Genomic DNA, 20,314 nt, shown 5'->3' on the forward strand with positions numbered 1-20,314 from the left:
GAAATTGGAAATTGGAAATTGGAAATTGGAAATTGGAAATTGGAAATTGGAAATTGGAAATTGGAAATTGGAAATTGGAAATTGGAAATTGGAAATTGGAAATTGGAAATTGGAAATTGGAAATTGGAAATTGGAAATTGGAAATTGGAAATTGGAAATTGGAAATTGGAAATTGGAAATTGGAAATTGGAAATTGGAAATTGGAAATTGGAAATTGGAAATTGGAAATTGGAAATTGGAAATTGGAAATTGGAAATTGGAAATTGGAAATTGGAAATTGGAAATTGGAAATTGGAAATTGGAAATTGGAAATTGGAAATTGGAAATTGGAAATTGGAAATTGGAAATTGGAAATTGGAAATTGGAAATTGGAAATTGGAAATTGGAAATTGGAAATTGGAAATTGGAAATTGGAAATTGGAAATTGGAAATTGGAAATTGGAAATTGGAAATTGGAAATTGGAAATTGGAAATTGGAAATTGGAAATTGGAAATTGGAAATTGGAAATTGGAAATTGGAAATTGGAAATTGGAAATTGGAAATTGGAAATTGGAAATTGGAAATTGGAAATTGGAAATTGGAAATTGGAAATTGGAAATTGGAAATTGGAAATTGGAAATTGGAAATTGGAAATTGGAAATTGGAAATTGGAAATTGGAAATTGGAAATTGGAAATTGGAAATTGGAAATTGGAAATTGGAAATTGGAAATTGGAAATTGGAAATTGGAAATTGGAAATTGGAAATTGGAAATTGGAAATTGGAAATTGGAAATTGGAAATTGGAAATTGGAAATTGGAAATTGGAAATTGGAAATTGGAAATTGGAAATTGGAAATTGGAAATTGGAAATTGGAAATTGGAAATTGGAAATTGGAAATTGGAAATTGGAAATTGGAAATTGGAAATTGGAAATTGGAAATTGGAAATTGGAAATTGGAAATTGGAAATTGGAAATTGGAAATTGGAAATTGGAAATTGGAAATTGGAAATTGGAAATTGGAAATTGGAAATTGGAAATTGGAAATTGGAAATTGGAAATTGGAAATTGGAAATTGGAAATTGGAAATTGGAAATTGGAAATTGGAAATTGGAAATTGGAAATTGGAAATTGGAAATTGGAAATTGGAAATTGGAAATTGGAAATTGGAAATTGGAAATTGGAAATTGGAAATTGGAAATTGGAAATTGGAAATTGGAAATTGGAAATTGGAAATTGGAAATTGGAAATTGGAAATTGGAAATTGGAAATTGGAAATTGGAAATTGGAAATTGGAAATTGGAAATTGGAAATTGGAAATTGGAAATTGGAAATTGGAAATTGGAAATTGGAAATTGGAAATTGGAAATTGGAAATTGGAAATTGGAAATTGGAAATTGGAAATTGGAAATTGGAAATTGGAAATTGGAAATTGGAAATTGGAAATTGGAAATTGGAAATTGGAAATTGGAAATTGGAAATTGGAAATTGGAAATTGGAAATTGGAAATTGGAAATTGGAAATTGGAAATTGGAAATTGGAAATTGGAAATTGGAAATTGGAAATTGGAAATTGGAAATTGGAAATTGGAAATTGGAAATTGGAAATTGGAAATTGGAAATTGGAAATTGGAAATTGGAAATTGGAAATTGGAAATTGGAAATTGGAAATTGGAAATTGGAAATTGGAAATTGGAAATTGGAAATTGGAAATTGGAAATTGGAAATTGGAAATTGGAAATTGGAAATTGGAAATTGGAAATTGGAAATTGGAAATTGGAAATTGGAAATTGGAAATTGGAAATTGGAAATTGGAAATTGGAAATTGGAAATTGGAAATTGGAAATTGGAAATTGGAAATTGGAAATTGGAAATTGGAAATTGGAAATTGGAAATTGGAAATTGGAAATTGGAAATTGGAAATTGGAAATTGGAAATTGGAAATTGGAAATTGGAAATTGGAAATTGGAAATTGGAAATTGGAAATTGGAAATTGGAAATTGGAAATTGGAAATTGGAAATTGGAAATTGGAAATTGGAAATTGGAAATTGGAAATTGGAAATTGGAAATTGGAAATTGGAAATTGGAAATTGGAAATTGGAAATTGGAAATTGGAAATTGGAAATTGGAAATTGGAAATTGGAAATTGGAAATTGGAAATTGGAAATTGGAAATTGGAAATTGGAAATTGGAAATTGGAAATTGGAAATTGGAAATTGGAAATTGGAAATTGGAAATTGGAAATTGGAAATTGGAAATTGGAAATTGGAAATTGGAAATTGGAAATTGGAAATTGGAAATTGGAAATTGGAAATTGGAAATTGGAAATTGGAAATTGGAAATTGGAAATTGGAAATTGGAAATTGGAAATTGGAAATTGGAAATTGGAAATTGGAAATTGGAAATTGGAAATTGGAAATTGGAAATTGGAAATTGGAAATTGGAAATTGGAAATTGGAAATTGGAAATTGGAAATTGGAAATTGGAAATTGGAAATTGGAAATTGGAAATTGGAAATTGGAAATTGGAAATTGGAAATTGGAAATTGGAAATTGGAAATTGGAAATTGGAAATTGGAAATTGGAAATTGGAAATTGGAAATTGGAAATTGGAAATTGGAAATTGGAAATTGGAAATTGGAAATTGGAAATTGGAAATTGGAAATTGGAAATTGGAAATTGGAAATTGGAAATTGGAAATTGGAAATTGGAAATTGGAAATTGGAAATTGGAAATTGGAAATTGGAAATTGGAAATTGGAAATTGGAAATTGGAAATTGGAAATTGGAAATTGGAAATTGGAAATTGGAAATTGGAAATTGGAAATTGGAAATTGGAAATTGGAAATTGGAAATTGGAAATTGGAAATTGGAAATTGGAAATTGGAAATTGGAAATTGGAAATTGGAAATTGGAAATTGGAAATTGGAAATTGGAAATTGGAAATTGGAAATTGGAAATTGGAAATTGGAAATTGGAAATTGGAAATTGGAAATTGGAAATTGGAAATTGGAAATTGGAAATTGGAAATTGGAAATTGGAAATTGGAAATTGGAAATTGGAAATTGGAAATTGGAAATTGGAAATTGGAAATTGGAAATTGGAAATTGGAAATTGGAAATTGGAAATTGGAAATTGGAAATTGGAAATTGGAAATTGGAAATTGGAAATTGGAAATTGGAAATTGGAAATTGGAAATTGGAAATTGGAAATTGGAAATTGGAAATTGGAAATTGGAAATTGGAAATTGGAAATTGGAAATTGGAAATTGGAAATTGGAAATTGGAAATTGGAAATTGGAAATTGGAAATTGGAAATTGGAAATTGGAAATTGGAAATTGGAAATTGGAAATTGGAAATTGGAAATTGGAAATTGGAAATTGGAAATTGGAAATTGGAAATTGGAAATTGGAAATTGGAAATTGGAAATTGGAAATTGGAAATTGGAAATTGGAAATTGGAAATTGGAAATTGGAAATTGGAAATTGGAAATTGGAAATTGGAAATTGGAAATTGGAAATTGGAAATTGGAAATTGGAAATTGGAAATTGGAAATTGGAAATTGGAAATTGGAAATTGGAAATTGGAAATTGGAAATTGGAAATTGGAAATTGGAAATTGGAAATTGGAAATTGGAAATTGGAAATTGGAAATTGGAAATTGGAAATTGGAAATTGGAAATTGGAAATTGGAAATTGGAAATTGGAAATTGGAAATTGGAAATTGGAAATTGGAAATTGGAAATTGGAAATTGGAAATTGGAAATTGGAAATTGGAAATTGGAAATTGGAAATTGGAAATTGGAAATTGGAAATTGGAAATTGGAAATTGGAAATTGGAAATTGGAAATTGGAAATTGGAAATTGGAAATTGGAAATTGGAAATTGGAAATTGGAAATTGGAAATTGGAAATTGGAAATTGGAAATTGGAAATTGGAAATTGGAAATTGGAAATTGGAAATTGGAAATTGGAAATTGGAAATTGGAAATTGGAAATTGGAAATTGGAAATTGGAAATTGGAAATTGGAAATTGGAAATTGGAAATTGGAAATTGGAAATTGGAAATTGGAAATTGGAAATTGGAAATTGGAAATTGGAAATTGGAAATTGGAAATTGGAAATTGGAAATTGGAAATTGGAAATTGGAAATTGGAAATTGGAAATTGGAAATTGGAAATTGGAAATTGGAAATTGGAAATTGGAAATTGGAAATTGGAAATTGGAAATTGGAAATTGGAAATTGGAAATTGGAAATTGGAAATTGGAAATTGGAAATTGGAAATTGGAAATTGGAAATTGGAAATTGGAAATTGGAAATTGGAAATTGGAAATTGGAAATTGGAAATTGGAAATTGGAAATTGGAAATTGGAAATTGGAAATTGGAAATTGGAAATTGGAAATTGGAAATTGGAAATTGGAAATTGGAAATTGGAAATTGGAAATTGGAAATTGGAAATTGGAAATTGGAAATTGGAAATTGGAAATTGGAAATTGGAAATTGGAAATTGGAAATTGGAAATTGGAAATTGGAAATTGGAAATTGGAAATTGGAAATTGGAAATTGGAAATTGGAAATTGGAAATTGGAAATTGGAAATTGGAAATTGGAAATTGGAAATTGGAAATTGGAAATTGGAAATTGGAAATTGGAAATTGGAAATTGGAAATTGGAAATTGGAAATTGGAAATTGGAAATTGGAAATTGGAAATTGGAAATTGGAAATTGGAAATTGGAAATTGGAAATTGGAAATTGGAAATTGGAAATTGGAAATTGGAAATTGGAAATTGGAAATTGGAAATTGGAAATTGGAAATTGGAAATTGGAAATTGGAAATTGGAAATTGGAAATTGGAAATTGGAAATTGGAAATTGGAAATTGGAAATTGGAAATTGGAAATTGGAAATTGGAAATTGGAAATTGGAAATTGGAAATTGGAAATTGGAAATTGGAAATTGGAAATTGGAAATTGGAAATTGGAAATTGGAAATTGGAAATTGGAAATTGGAAATTGGAAATTGGAAATTGGAAATTGGAAATTGGAAATTGGAAATTGGAAATTGGAAATTGGAAATTGGAAATTGGAAATTGGAAATTGGAAATTGGAAATTGGAAATTGGAAATTGGAAATTGGAAATTGGAAATTGGAAATTGGAAATTGGAAATTGGAAATTGGAAATTGGAAATTGGAAATTGGAAATTGGAAATTGGAAATTGGAAATTGGAAATTGGAAATTGGAAATTGGAAATTGGAAATTGGAAATTGGAAATTGGAAATTGGAAATTGGAAATTGGAAATTGGAAATTGGAAATTGGAAATTGGAAATTGGAAATTGGAAATTGGAAATTGGAAATTGGAAATTGGAAATTGGAAATTGGAAATTGGAAATTGGAAATTCGAAATTCGACATTCGAAATTCGACATTCGAAATTCGAAATTTGAAATATGAAATTCGAATTTTGAAACCTGAAATTTGAAGCTTGAAATTTGAAATTTGATATTTAAAATTTAAAATTCCACTTCAAAGAACCAGTTGGGAGTAGAAAAGAGGTTTTTACATAGCGCTAGAAATTGTTTTTCAAGGGTAAAGTGTGTCGTTTTTTACCATAAAACTAAATATTTTGCTTTTTCGTTTTCGAGAAAAACTTTAGAATTAGTCAAAAGAATGGTTTATGAACAATTACTAAAGCTAATTAATCCAAAATAAACCCAAAATGCAAACCCCTTGATAACAAGTTAATACTGTCAATGTAAGAAAACTCTAATACAAACTACTTAGTTCGAATATTTAAAGTCACACTTTCTCATGTACTAGTCCAAGGCAAAAAATCCACGTAAAAACACATATATGCGGTTACAGCAAACTTAAGTTGTTTTTTGATGTCGAATAGTGTAATTCTTCCAAGTTTTAAACCGCAATTAAAATTTTCAAAGTCTATAAAAAGAAGCTCAATACAGGTACCCTCGATAACGGAAAAAAAACTTTGGCACCACTTCTCCAACGTCATACTCGAACTATCAACGAATCTGTTAAGTTCCCTCTAGAGACCCGACCATTTCCGGCCATTTACACTTGCTGTTCCGCCTGTTCGCCAATTTCCGAGTGTCCATGATGACAGCTTCGAATGAAGCTGCTAAGAATAGTCCAAGAACGTACCGTTCGTGCCGAGGTGAAGAGGGACTAAAAGCCATAAGTCACTCTGCCTTTTCACCAGCTTCCTTCACTTCCAAGTGGTCCAGCATGCAGCTAGCCAGTGGGCGAAATGGTAGCTGAGGCATCACGTTGATTTCTTAAATGCTTCCGATGTGAGAATGGGAAAATGGTTTGCTTGCTAATGAATGTGACGCTCGGTGAGGCGCCTCGCACCAAATTATACCCGGGGGTGGTGGAAGGGTGTGGAGGGAATTCCGCTACCTCAGAATCGGGAAAAGTGGTTTGACTGTTCGGTTTTCTTTGTCCAACACCGGCAGCGGGTAGAAGTATTAATGAGAGTAAATCTGGAAGTTAGTTTGAAGTATCATTCCCTCGATGGTTTTTACCGAGAAGGGTTCTCTAGCTGCAGAGTACATCAAAGGGTCACTTGACGTGAAGAGTGTTTTAATTTCGGTTAAGTAATAAGAAAGTAATGTTTTAATTAGACTTGGCAGGTTTGGTATGGATAAGTTGCATTCTAGCGTTAAAAAAATTATATTTTATGCTTTCCATAACCGTTCGCTGAATTTCCCGTTATCAGGAAAATTAAAATCTCTCGTCGCCATTCATCGGCCTCCTGCAGCGAACATGTTTTTGCCGAGCAGAAGCAAAATCAGCACCACAATTTAAACTGTTTTCACAAGTTAGCGGAAGGAAAATAGTTTGCAATGAAAGCTGCACCACCCACAGTTTCTAGCGCAGAATTGCAGGCGATGCCACTGCCAACAACGACAAATCTGGGTCTCACGAACAGCAGGGGGCCACGACCCTTACTGTGCGCTCAGCCCACGAAGAAGATAGCGAATGCTCCCAAGAAAAGCTGCCTGCCACCCGAATCCCGAGCCCGGGAACCGATCGGGTTGGTTCCGTAAATCATAGCTGATGATAATCTTACCGCGCTTACCGTGCTGTGGCGGCCGGATGTAGCTGTAAGTTGGAGCGGAGTTTTCCTTGACTTGCCGAACGTGGAACAAACTAACCGGCGCAGGGGGAACGTGGAAAGCTATATGAACGGGAATATAAATAATCCTGCGAGTTGTGGTGATGCTCAGCTGCACTTGCCGCTTTTTAATTAAGATGCATGGCATTAATCTGTGGCAGTTGTGAGCACCGGTGGTAATTCTGATACAATTATGTTTACATCGTACCGAGTTTCAGCCTACACCTGACACGAATAACATTTTTAGGGCGCGCATTAGAATATGAATTAAATCGATAGTTCATATTGCCCACGTTAAAGAAAAAGCAAATCGGTCTTTTTATATGCATCACACATTATATGCATCCCAAATCAGCATTTTGAAACACCGTACCATAAACTGCAACGAAAAAAAAACAAGTCATACAATTTACTCGTCATGGCTTATACCCGCATTAAATTCCCTTTCGGTTTGCATAATCGCAGCTCGGTGGCCACTTCCTTCGCTTCCACGATGACCATCATCGCACAAGCCCAAAATAAGAAGGAAAAACTTTTCGCATAAAGAACCCTTAAATTTATTACCCTTGCAATGCCAACTTGCTTTTCGCAGTTCATTTCGCAGGTAAATAAATTCAACCCGCAACCTGCTGCGGAACTACTCTCCCGAGTTCAGCCGGCAGAAATTACGAGTTACGCCAACTTTTCTCCTGGTTTTTCTTTAGGGCACAATTATTCCGGGGTGGGAAGGATTTTCTTAAATATCTGCAAAAAGCTGCAAATGAGCCAAGGCAAAAAGTTGACAGCCGACTTGAAAGAGACATCTCTACAGAAAGGTGTGAGAGAAAAGTCGTTTGTTCTTTCAATGTGTTTATGGACTTAGAAACAACCAAGAGGGTTTATGTTTAAGGGTCGGACCACAAAGCATTAAGGGTGCTGTATGGGGAACATAGAGGATATTTCATATGCTAATACCGATGGATTTCGTCCGAGTGGGTCACAACCGCAAACCAACTATCAAGCTCGATTTGCTGGCATAGCCTTCAGGCCCATAGCGAGCATTTGGTTTCGGAAGGGGCTTATGATTTTTTTGCATGAAGGTATTAATTCTGATGACACCCAGAGCGAGTAAACGCGCTATAACCTAGGCTTATTAGCCAGAACAAGGTGTAAATACCTCTGTCCCATCCCAAAGGAGTGACATAAACCTTCTTAGCAAAGCCACTCCCAACGATTTATTATATTCCCTTCAAACTGAAACGGTCGGTACGGTTGTCCTCGTTTCTTCCTCCTTTAAGATTAAAAACAATTCGGTAATTAAATTATTCATTAAATGAATAATTTAATTGCCGTCTATTTTTGAAAAATCTTCAAACCCAACTCTGCATATGCTTCAAATATTAATATTCACAAGAAAAACACTACAGAACAACTGTAGTGTTTTCCAGAATGCTTTTCGATACTGGCTGTGTAAGGGTTAGAATAGAATAGAATAGAAAAGGTATCAATTCCCAAGTAGCAATTGCAACTTGTTGAAAGTTTTAAATGTTGCACAACTGCTACACAATATTTTTTATTGTTGGATATATTTGAAAAGAATTTCCACGGGTTTTTAAACACATTGTGCAACTATGTAACAATTGAACTGGTCAAAAGTGTTAAGTATGCAAACATCAATAACAGTCTAACAAGTTGCAAATGCTTCTTTGTTTGCCATTCCACTCTAAAACAGAACTGTCCAACTACCCAGTGCTCGACAAATGGTACAGCTATTGTTTTCATTATTTTGCTGTAATTAGGAACATGTTGCACAACATACAAACAAAGTGCGCTTTTTCCATAACATAGTTGTTACCAAGAGAGTTACAAATACTATACAGTAACAAAGCGTGCTACTTGGGTTCTGATGACACTAGCAACGGAATGAAAATATTTAGTGAAAACAATTCCAAAACTAAGACAATAGAAACTAAAAATAAATAATAATAAAAAAAAACAAAAATAAGTTACAATAAATGCAAAAGTTTATCAACGAATTATTGACGTCGAATTTGATTTTTTTTATTTGTTTACAAGCTCAGAAATCAGAAAAAAAAAGCAAGCACTGGCTTAAATGGCTCATTTCCCATGTTGATCGGAGAGTTGTGCCTTGCCATAATTTGTCTTTTCATCATTTCCTGATGGGAAGAATTCGGGAAACGGTAAGGTTAGGGACAAGGAAAATAACGACACAGAGAACATAGGCAGTACGGATGTTCTTCACTGCCAAGGGAGTAAAAGACACTGCTCTACTAGCGGATATATCAACACCCCCGGGGGGAATTTTTACATTTCAAATAATATGAAGTTCCGTAATCGGATTCACAAAGATCACACGAATAATACACAGTGCGCTGAATAGTGCCATGTGATAATTGAGTTTGCATTGTCCAGTCAGTTCCTTGACAAGAATACTACAATTGTGCTTGGAAAAATGCAGCAAATTCTTTGGCAATTCTGGATTCACGTCTAACAGAGAAGTTTTTGTTTGAACGCAAGTTTGCAAGCTATGCTAATGCACAGTGGTCCAGAATGAAAATTTATCAGGAATTATGAGATTTTGCTAAAACTGAGCAACATAGCTTTATAAAGTCTTTGGAGAAGTTTTTGTAGGTTGTGAGCTCCTTCTTTTTGTTAAAACACCAGTTATGGTGGTTCTAATTTTATCAAGAACAAAAACTTAACTTTTTAATCATTCTTGTTAGAGCCAAACGACCTTCAGAGAAAGTTATAGAACGATAAATTTTGAAAAAGTTTGATGAAGACATGTAAGCTCTCTATATGTCATACTTTTCATTTTACAACAATTTTAAAATCGGAAATCACAGTGTTTCTTAGCGTTTCTTGGAAAACTGTTTTATTCAAATAAATTTTACGGTATTGATTTAAAATTGAAGTAGGGGAACGTGGGGAAACTTGACCAGGTTTTTAGCTAAAACTGCATAAATCTCTAAAAAGCCTTCAATCCCTCAAAAGTATTTGAGTGTGCAAAGTTTTTGTGCGTCTTCATGATTTTTTGCAGAATTATTAATTTAATTTTTGAAAAGTTACAAAAGTTTTTCTGTGATCATTTTTTTTTTTTGGTCAAGTCTCCCGGGAAGGGGGAAGACTTGACCAAGAGAATTTTGAAAAATCATAATAAAAAATAATGACGTAAAACATACTTTGTTTCTTTTCCATATTGTTGAGATCCTTAGGTAGTAAAAAATATAAAAGGGTTACATTTGATAAATTTCGATTTTTTTAATACATTTCTTTTTAAGGATTAACTGTACTGCTTGCATTGCATGTTCACACGTCACGAAATCAGTCCTACTATTGCTAACTTTGTTTACTAATACTAAAATATAATGACATAAGACAAAGAATTCTTCACATTTCCTTTCGATCATGCCCATATGAGCCTGCCTAGTTCTAGTTTTCCGTTCTAAGTTTATAACTGATTCGCTCTAGAATACCTATCCGTCTTTCAATTTCATTGCTTTCGTTTCTCTTAGTCTCAAATTTGCCGAAAATAGCCAACAAAATCGATACAGTATAATGACTTATGTTTGAGGTGAGATTTTTGTATGGTGGGATTAACATTAACAGTAGATACCAAAGCATAATAAATATCAGGAATTTTGTATCTTTCTTCAGCTAATTGCCACTTGGTCAAGTCTCCCCATAAAATCCTGGTCAAGTCTCCCCAACATTAGTAATTGCGTTCAATGTCATGCAAATTCTAGTAATAACTATTCCAATGTTCCAATTTATGTCATTTCACTGCTTCACAAGGATTGAAATGGTATATTAGTACATTAATAGTAATTAGTAGTCGAGTAGATATATCCACACAAAGTTTAATAAAAAATTATATCATTTAATGCAAATTTATTAATCACGTAAAATTTTCTGTAAGGATTTAATTTCGAACTTTTAAAATTACCTTAAGGGATCGAAACAAGTATAAAAAGATGTTTGAAAAAATTTTAAGAATGGAATAGAAGACGCCATTGCCAAAAATAGAATTTTGCGCTTGGTCAAGTCTCCCCATGTTCCCCTAGTCTTCAGACAACTTTAAGATTGTTTCAAGACGAATAATTTGTTTCACGGCACCATGTATCTAACTATTTTCTCTGAAAAGTCTTGAGCACTTTTTCGCCAAAAATGGTGTTGTTTTGAATAACAAAACAAAACAAAACAAACAAAAGATAATTTTTTTTTCAACAATAACTAAGGTCACGTTTAATTGAGCAAAAAATGGCGAAAACGATAATTTTTAAAATTTCATAAAATTGATTTCAAAAAATCTTTTTTGCATATATTTATCACTTATATATTTTGATTGGTTGAAGCTAGAGTTTTAATAAGTTAGAAGAAAATGTTCGTCTTTAAAAAACATCTGAAGGATAGATTGGAAAAAAACAAAAACTTACTTTCACGGTGCACAATATAAAAAATATCGTTTCATTTCCATGACAAAATTTTGCACTATACACTACTTTGCTATTATTTTAAATGGTGGGTTGGGTGTTTCTGAATTTATTAAAATCAAGAAATTAACTTTTTAATGGTTCGAGATAGAATTTCGCTGTCTTCCATAACATTAAAGAAAATAACATTTTAAAAAACTTTGTCGAAAACACTGAAACTCTATGTCGAGTACTTTTCATTTTTCAAGAAATTTACAAAAAAAAATTATCGTATTTTTTAAAAAAATGGTTTTCTTTATATAAATTTTGCAGGTTTGATTCTTCAATTCGATACTTTCAGATATTTTGAAGGAGAACAGTTTGCTTCAATAAACCGTTATATGGACCAAAAAGCGAAAAACGAAACCACGCGCAAAATAAAATGTATTTCATTTCCACACTTTTTTGATTTTTCGTGAGTAATACACATCCTGAAGTATCGATTTTTCGTGAGTAATACACATCCTGAAGTATCGACAAATGCAACTGTTAACTCAAAATTGTTTTAATATCGAAAATATCAGTCTAGTTTTCAAATTGCCTCTTAGTGAGTAAAAACAAGCGAAAATTGAACGCTAAGCAAAAAACCTGTTTTAATCCACCTAGCGGTGCAATTGTGCCTTTCTCAATAATGAACACGAGAATGTTCGCGTTGTTTATATTCATTAAAAGCTTTCAAATGCATATATTACATTTTATTGTTATACATGACATGACAAATAAACAAGAAAAGAAATCATTATTCGAGTTCTAAAATTTTGTAAAAGAAAAAACAGCCACGGTAATATTGAACTGAAAAACCTGTTTTAATCCACCTAGAGGTGCAATTGTGCCTTTCTCATTTCTACAAACTATGATTTAATAGCTGGTTCGTGCAATATAACATTATGAAAATGTCTTTCATTCTTATTACACTTGGTAAGTATATATAAGAGCACGTTTGTGCATTCATCGCGGTATCGGTTTGAATCGGAGTTTTCTATGTGATTGCACTCCACAACCCGTAACTCCGGAGCCGGAAGTCGGATGGAGATGGAATTTAATATCAGTTTGCGGGGATGCAACACCTTTCATTTGAGACTAAGTTGATCAAATCGGTCTAGCCATTTTCGAGAAACCAATATAACCGTTATTCTGAATTTGGATACTTACCCGTCGATGGTGGCCAGTGTGGCCAAAGAGACTTTGAATGACTGTTGGGGACCTGGATCTATAAATTCAACAGTTGTGTTTACATTTTGGAAAAAAATCCACCTTTTTACATTCATCGCAGAATTCGTTAGAATCGGGATTTGCTACGTGATCGTACGTATCACCCTGTAATTCAGGAACCAGAACTCGGATCCACACAAAATTCAACAGCAGCTGATGGACCTTTCATTTAAAATCAAGTTTGTCACAATCGGTTCAGAAAATTCCGAGAAGCCGATGTGGACAAATCAACAAATTTTGTTTTGTAACCATACTCTTCAACTCGTAATCCGAAACAAGATGTCGGTTGAAAATGAAATTCAATAGCAACCTATGGGAATATTATACCTTTTATTTGAATCTTAGTTTGTAAAAATCGGTTCAGCCATCTCCGAGAAACCGATGTGGACATTTTGTTAACAAATCCGCACATACACACACATACATACATACATACATACATACATACATACATACATACATACATACATACATACATACATACATACATACATACATACATACATACATGCATACATACACATACATTCACACATACATACATACATACACACATACATACACACAGATATTTTGCGATCTCGGCGAACTGAGTCGAATGTTATATGAGACTCGGCCCTCCGAGCAATTGCATAACCTTTCTATAAAAGAAAGGCAAAAGAATAATATTTAATTAGCTTAATAAGCATGAGTTCAATGTTATCTTCATGTGATTATAATTTGGAAAGGTTGGTGGAATGGGTTTGAAAGTGGAGGGAATGGGGGGTTAGTAGAATGGGAGTGGAGGATGCATCAGAAATCCTTCATCTTATTTCGGTATACGGGGTGGATGAAGGAAATGCGGGCGTGAGGGTGGTCCAAGGGGAGGGGAGTGATGAAGGAGGGAGGTGTAAGGGCAAGGCGGGGGGAGGGGCGGCGACGCAATACTCAACTGCATATTTTGCCTTCCATTTGAGACTTGGTTTGAGAAATCGGTTCAGTCATCACCGAAGAACCGATGTGACTTTAATTGTGGAGTATACCCGGAATTCCAGACTTCCGGAATCGTAGATAGTGGCCAATATATTCAAAGAATGTTTGATTGGCAATCAGTGATCTAGATCTGCGATTAGAAGTAATTTGGTGACCATTTCAATAGTTTTTAGCCTCTGAGGTATTACGATTGTACCGATTTATATGGGAAATTCCAGTGTATCCTTACTAACACCCCTGTAACTCCGGAAACAAGAGTCAGAACCAAATGAAATTCAGCAGCAGTCAATGGTATTACTGTATCTTTCATTTGAAATCAAGTTTGTAAAAATCGGTAGAGAATTCGTTGGGGAATGGGTGTGATATTAGCTTAGGAACTTGGCGGGTTCCCCGGGGACGTCATGAACCGTCATAGGTGGCCAATGTGGTCAAAGCTGCTTTGATTGATCATTAGTGATCCAGACCCGCAAACTAGAGTAATGTTACATCTATTTTAATATGTTTTACATCATTTGAACATCATGGTGGTACCAGTTTATATGGGAATTTGCTGTGTGACCGTACTCTTCAACCCGTAACTCCAGAACCGGAAGTCGGATCAACTAAAAATTCAATAGCAGCTTATGGGAGCGTTATACCTTTCAGATGAAACTAAGTTTACGAAAATCGGTTCAGCCATCTCTGAGAAAATTGTGTGAGTTTAAATGACACACACACATACACACACATACATACACACACACAGACATTTGCCGATCTCGACGAACTGAATCGAATGGTGTATGATACTCGGCCCTCCGGGCCTCGGTTAAAAAGTCGATTTTTACAGTGATTGCATAGCCTTTCTTTATATGAGAAAGGCAAAAACATATCAAATTGAGTTAAAATTGTTCAAAAAAAACCATATAACAATGATAGAATTTTGAATGTAACATTAGTTACAAAGAAACCCCGAGCAAAAATATAATCCGAAGAAAAATAAATTGAAGGAAACGATTTGTTTTGCAAATTTCAAGACCCCTTAATACCAATGCGGCTGGCTAAATGGTGTCTTCGAAGCATTTCATTAACGTACAAGTCCGTTCCTCTGACAGAGTGTGCTCATTGATTTAACCTCCTAAAAGGGAGATGTATATTTTGAGCTACTAATTGAAAATTTACCTAAAAATTCATAAAAATGTTGAAAAAAAAATAAATGTTCCGGACCCCCCGATAGAACATTTCAAAGTTATACTCAGATGAAAGAGCAGCATCTAAGCTTCCGATTAGTGAGTATTTTGGCGATACTGATTTTTTTGTTTAAATATTTTCTACCAGAGACACCGCCCGCTTTACGGATAAATTTCGCACCGAATGCACTCTAATTGGCTTTCATCGATTATCCCGTGCCAAAACCGTATGATCAGAAGCCAAGCCCGCTGCTGTAAACGAAAGTGTGACCGAAAATCATAAATTGCCCGATTAGTTATGGAATTTGCGCTTCGACTTCAGCCCAACTGAATCCGATACTAACTCAGTGCCAGGACTAAGCTAGCTCCAAAGAAGGAGACATGATTTGCGGTCCTGAGAAAACATTGCGTCTCCGTCTTTGGAGCTAGCGTCAATCTGGCGCTAGTTTAGTCATTGCACTAAGTCGACCTGGCCCGTGTACTAGTTCCTCCGTTATCAAAAGAAAACCATGTCAAAATACGGAGAAGTGAGTAGTATTACGGCAGATACTTGGAGGAACTTGTTCCCAGGACTCCGCAACGGCGTTCGTGTGGTGAGAATGCGTCCGACAAAACCTATTTCTCCTTGCTTGAGCTTCTCAGGCAAATGCCCTCAAGGTATTACACATTCTCAACGATCACTAGTTACGTATCCAAAGCAGATTCCTACGTGCCAATATTGAGATCAGCTGCTACACCACGGAAAACCTTGCGCAGAGAATGCTAAGGAAATTCCACGTGATACGACCAAAGCCGGTATTCAGTCTTCGTATGCTAAACCACAACCGGTTGGTAAACCAACGACTGCGGACCGGACATGGACAAATACCAGCTCAACAACGATCGAGCCCGTTACCACTAAACCAACTGCCATTACCAACATCGAAGTAACAACAATTACATCAAATGTTTCCAAACAAACAACCAACACCACCAATAAGGAATTAAATACCGATGAAGAAGGATTTACAATAGCGACCCGTAAGCACAAACAACAAATAAGAACATCCGACCGTAAGCAACATGAATGCAGTACCGATGACTACATGGACATAAACGAAAACGCGAGAGAAGACGGACCGAATGACCTCCAAGGTGCGGCTAAAAACGCATCTAATATTTCACCACCTAGTAAGAGGATCTCAACACGCAGCAATAAGATGCGTCAACAAGACCCGACGAACAGGCTGTAACGATAATTTCTTCCTATTTTTACAAATTGAAAAAATACGAAAGATCCACGGCTCAGTTGTGCTTACGCATTAAGCCGTGTCAAATATATTTAAAATAAAAAAAAGTGGTTTCCATCTAAATTTTTCTTAGTAGATTGCATAAATTGTCGCTTTTGCGAAAGGTACAGCAATTAAACTTCTCTTAGTCTACTATATGGAAAAAATTGAGAAAACAGCGACCGTTTTCCATCCAATCATCGAGGGCTGTGTTTGGCTATCGCTTTGTTTCCGGTTTTGTTCCAGCCAATTGGCCACCAAGTTCCGATGACGCGAAAGACAGCGAGAGTTTTGTGAAAAGCAGTCACAAATTACATCAACCATACGGCATTAATACAGAGAAGCCATGGCATCCATATGCCTGAATTCATATTCAAGCATTATTGCCATTATACTGATATGCAAATTTTGAAAAAAAAAAAACCTTTTTTAATTCACCTACTGGTGCAATTGTGCCTTTCTCATTTGTTCAAACTACGATTCCCTTGCTGGTTATGTTCAGTACAACGGTGGAAATGAATATTACATATTCAGTACGATTTGCACATACATACAATGGATCGACAGCCACGATCTTGAGATGCTATGTGTCGACACTGAAACATCGCTTGAAACCAGCGGCAGATCAAGGAAGAGGATCCGGGGGGTCCGGACCCTGAGAGTTTCAATTTTAAAGTAGCAACCCCTCATTGCATACTCCTACCTACGCCTAAATAAGAAAAAAAAATCGGTCAGGATTAGGTTGACGATTTTTAGAGTGATTGCATAACCTGCATATGAAAAAGGCAAAAAGTGCTAAAGTCCAAAAAAGTCAATTTTCGCCAAAATTCTTTTTTTCGAGATTACATCAAATCTCGACGTTTCATGCATTTTAAAGACATTTGGCATCAAAAATACAAATTCGATTTGAAAATTTTCCTTTACTCCCCCCCCCCCCCTTTGGGCATTTTTCAGTTCAGTTTATATGGGATTTGGTTGTGTGGCCGCACTCTTCAACCCGTAACTCCGGAACCAGAAATCCAATCAATAAAAATTCAATAGCAGCCGATGGGAGACTAAGTTTGTGCAAATCGGTCAAACCATCTCTGAGAAACAGGTGTAATTTTTTTTTCCACATACACACACATACATACATTCATACACACACAGACATTCACCCTCCGGGCCGGGATTAGGTTGACGATTTTTAGAGTGATTGCATAACCTTTCTATATGAGAAAGGCAAAAATGAAATAATAAGCGATATTGTATTTACAAAAAGGTGTGTCTCTCTAAAAAACACCATGTACTTAAGTAGTAGCAATCCTCATAGTTTTTTTTTCTAAAAACATATTTCACTGCATGAACAGAAGAATGACTCTTGCAACTTCTGAAATCAAAGTCTACTTTTGATTTTCTACACGCCAAAATTTTGGGATGAAAACTCAGCAATTTAATTTCAACCATTTGACAGATACTTTTTGCTGCAAATTCTGCAATTTGATTGTCAACTTGACAGCACAATCACCGACTTTTCAGTAATCCAGCCCAGATTGCTGAAAATTCGGTCACTGTGCTGTCATTTTGACAACCCAATTGCTGAATTTATTGCAAAAAGAATTTGTCAAATAGTTGAAATTAAATTAAAGTGTTAAGCACTTTCATTTGCTGAGTTTTCATCCCAAAATGTTGGTGTGTATATAACGAATGAAACACCTGCTGGCCTCAATTTTACACGGTTACACCGGTATTTGAAATAGAATTAGGAATAAAGGACCCATATTGTTAAATTCATTTGTTCACGATAACCACAAGTGGAAGACCGGTTCTTTGATGTGTATTTCACTGTTTACTGCTATATTTAAAATTACTATTATAAAACCAAATTTGATTATATATAATTTTTATATAAAATCGTTAAAATTAATACAGTAACGAGAATCACGTCCTCCAATGTTAACAATGTTGCCCGAAAAATACTGGCCGTGCCAGAGAATGCATTCAAAACCACGCTTCAGCTTGAATCTTCCATACCCCAGCTTAGCCATTGTTGCTTACTTTGCGGGGGATCACACTTTGTACATAGCATTCGTCTTGGAGATAGCCATTGTTCGAATCTAAACGCCGTGGCAGGGGGAGGGAAATGTAATACTCTAACGACGTCGGACTTACCTTCATCAGTTTACCGCACACAAAGCCCGGTAAAATCCTCCACAGACACTGTAACGAGAGAAAGAACAAAGGATCAACATTAATGTAGATTCCTCTCGATGTTGTTCGGATTTCGATCAGTAGTAGATTGGATTGTTTGTTCTACTTCTATTCCATTTATTTCTTTGCAAAATCATTACTTTCAATGGTCATTGCACCCTAATCTGTTTTAAAATTTGTCCCTCTGTCGAAATGTATCGAGTACATCGTTCGTTGTAGCTTAGTTTTTTATGTACACGCAGAAAAATTATGCACATTTAAACCAAAAATATGTATTATTGAATCCAATCATTCATTGTTTATTACTTCAAACAACAAACTTATTGGTCAGAAAACTTTTTAGAACAACTATAAATTTTTGCTTTCAATAAAAACAGATTTTATTTCAACAATTTTGTTTTGATTTCAATAAAATATTTATTAAAAAATGGAGCAATACTTTTTTTTATTGATTTATTGACTCCCGACCAATAATTTTATTTATTGAATTTAATCCATATTTTTATTATACCTACATATCTTTTTTCTGCGTGTAAATCTAGAGAATGAAAGCGTTTCTAATAGCTTCTTTCATTTCAGCACAGTACTATACCGGTGCACCGCTATAGTATAAATAAAAGGATACCCTGATTACAGCCATGTTTGAATAAGTCTAAAATTGACCGGAAAGTGTAATGTCAAAAACGAAAATACCATAAGACATATTGCAAACACTCCAGGAACTAATCCGACCATCACAGTTCTAGACAGTTTCCAGCAAATATAAATTACTATGCCCAACTCCATTAGACAAAGCTTGTTTGAGTCCATCAAAAAGCTTACCCAATTTAGCATTTATTTCGCCTTAACCAAACACGAAAAGTTCACCCTGAGTAGCGGTTAAAATTATTGTAGCATAGATAAAAATTATCTGCAAAACCACCGTCAGCTGAGCCGTAGCCAACGATCAAAACAAACAATCTACCCCGCTGATGAAAAATTCATCAACAGTTCCCTTAACCCATTCTACCGCGTAAAGCTGCGTGTCGTCATGGCTAGAGCAGCAAACGGGATGCTGGAGTTAATCCTGAAACGAAGATCCAAGCCAGCATAATTGAGCCTCGTCGGATTGAGTTACAGATGTGCGGTCGGTGGATGGCGGCGTGGTCGCGGTAGATAATTTTGCATGTAATTTTTCCGCGCCCTGTCAGAACTGTCGGATAAAACATCAGAGCAATTTATGGTTGGAATGCAGTTCGTGAAAAAAATAATTCTTTACTCAAGATTTATAATTTATAGATGCATTTCATTCATGCATCCCATGTAACGATTCAAATTCTCAAAAGTAAAATGTGCTACTTTCATGAAATGTTTTTGTTTGAACCCTGAGTAAAAATCAGAAACCGATAACGAAACGTAAGAGGAAGTTATGACCTTTCCAATGGTATGCTATGTTTTGTTCTTTTGTTAAAAGTACTATGCGGTTTTCGGACAATAAGAAAATAACCATTATTTTGCGAGTTTTTTCATTAAAAATATGAAATTTGCTCAACATTTTTATTAGAAATTTGTTTTATTAGAAATTTAGAGAGAACATTTAATTCCGCATCCAACAACCTGTTTATGATCCAAATCGGTTGTAAAATGACAGAGTTATTAATTTTTTCTTCTTTTTTTATTTCGACTATGTTAGCCACATTTTCGTTTTTTTCATTTTAACGACATTCAATTAGCTAGAGACTGCTGGATAGGGAAAGTTATGAAAATTAGAACCATAGTACTTAAGTGAGAGCAAGGATGTGAAGTATACAGATCGGAAAACTAGAAGTGGCTGGGTCATTAGAACAGGCTTAACATCTTACGGGCTTAACTTTTGTCTTCTGCTGATGAGAGTTATTAATTTTTTTCCAAATTAGAAACTCGCTCGTATGAACTCTTAAA

At 34.7% G+C, this 20,314-nt stretch overlaps 1 protein-coding gene across 1 annotated transcript in view; it reads right to left on the reverse strand.

The window, feature by feature from the left end:
• Positions 1-20,314, reverse strand: part of LOC131691334 (uncharacterized) — a 283,328-nt gene that overhangs the window by 111,896 nt on the left and 151,118 nt on the right. Inside the window, exon 2 of the mRNA XM_058977646.1 lies at positions 18,356-18,403. The gene's annotated coding sequence lies outside the window, so the exon portion shown is untranslated. The remainder of the gene's footprint in view (positions 1-18,355; positions 18,404-20,314) is intronic.

Source organism: Topomyia yanbarensis, chromosome 3 (genome assembly GCF_030247195.1).
Source record: "Topomyia yanbarensis strain Yona2022 chromosome 3, ASM3024719v1, whole genome shotgun sequence".
Taxonomy (NCBI): domain Eukaryota; kingdom Metazoa; phylum Arthropoda; class Insecta; order Diptera; family Culicidae; genus Topomyia; species Topomyia yanbarensis.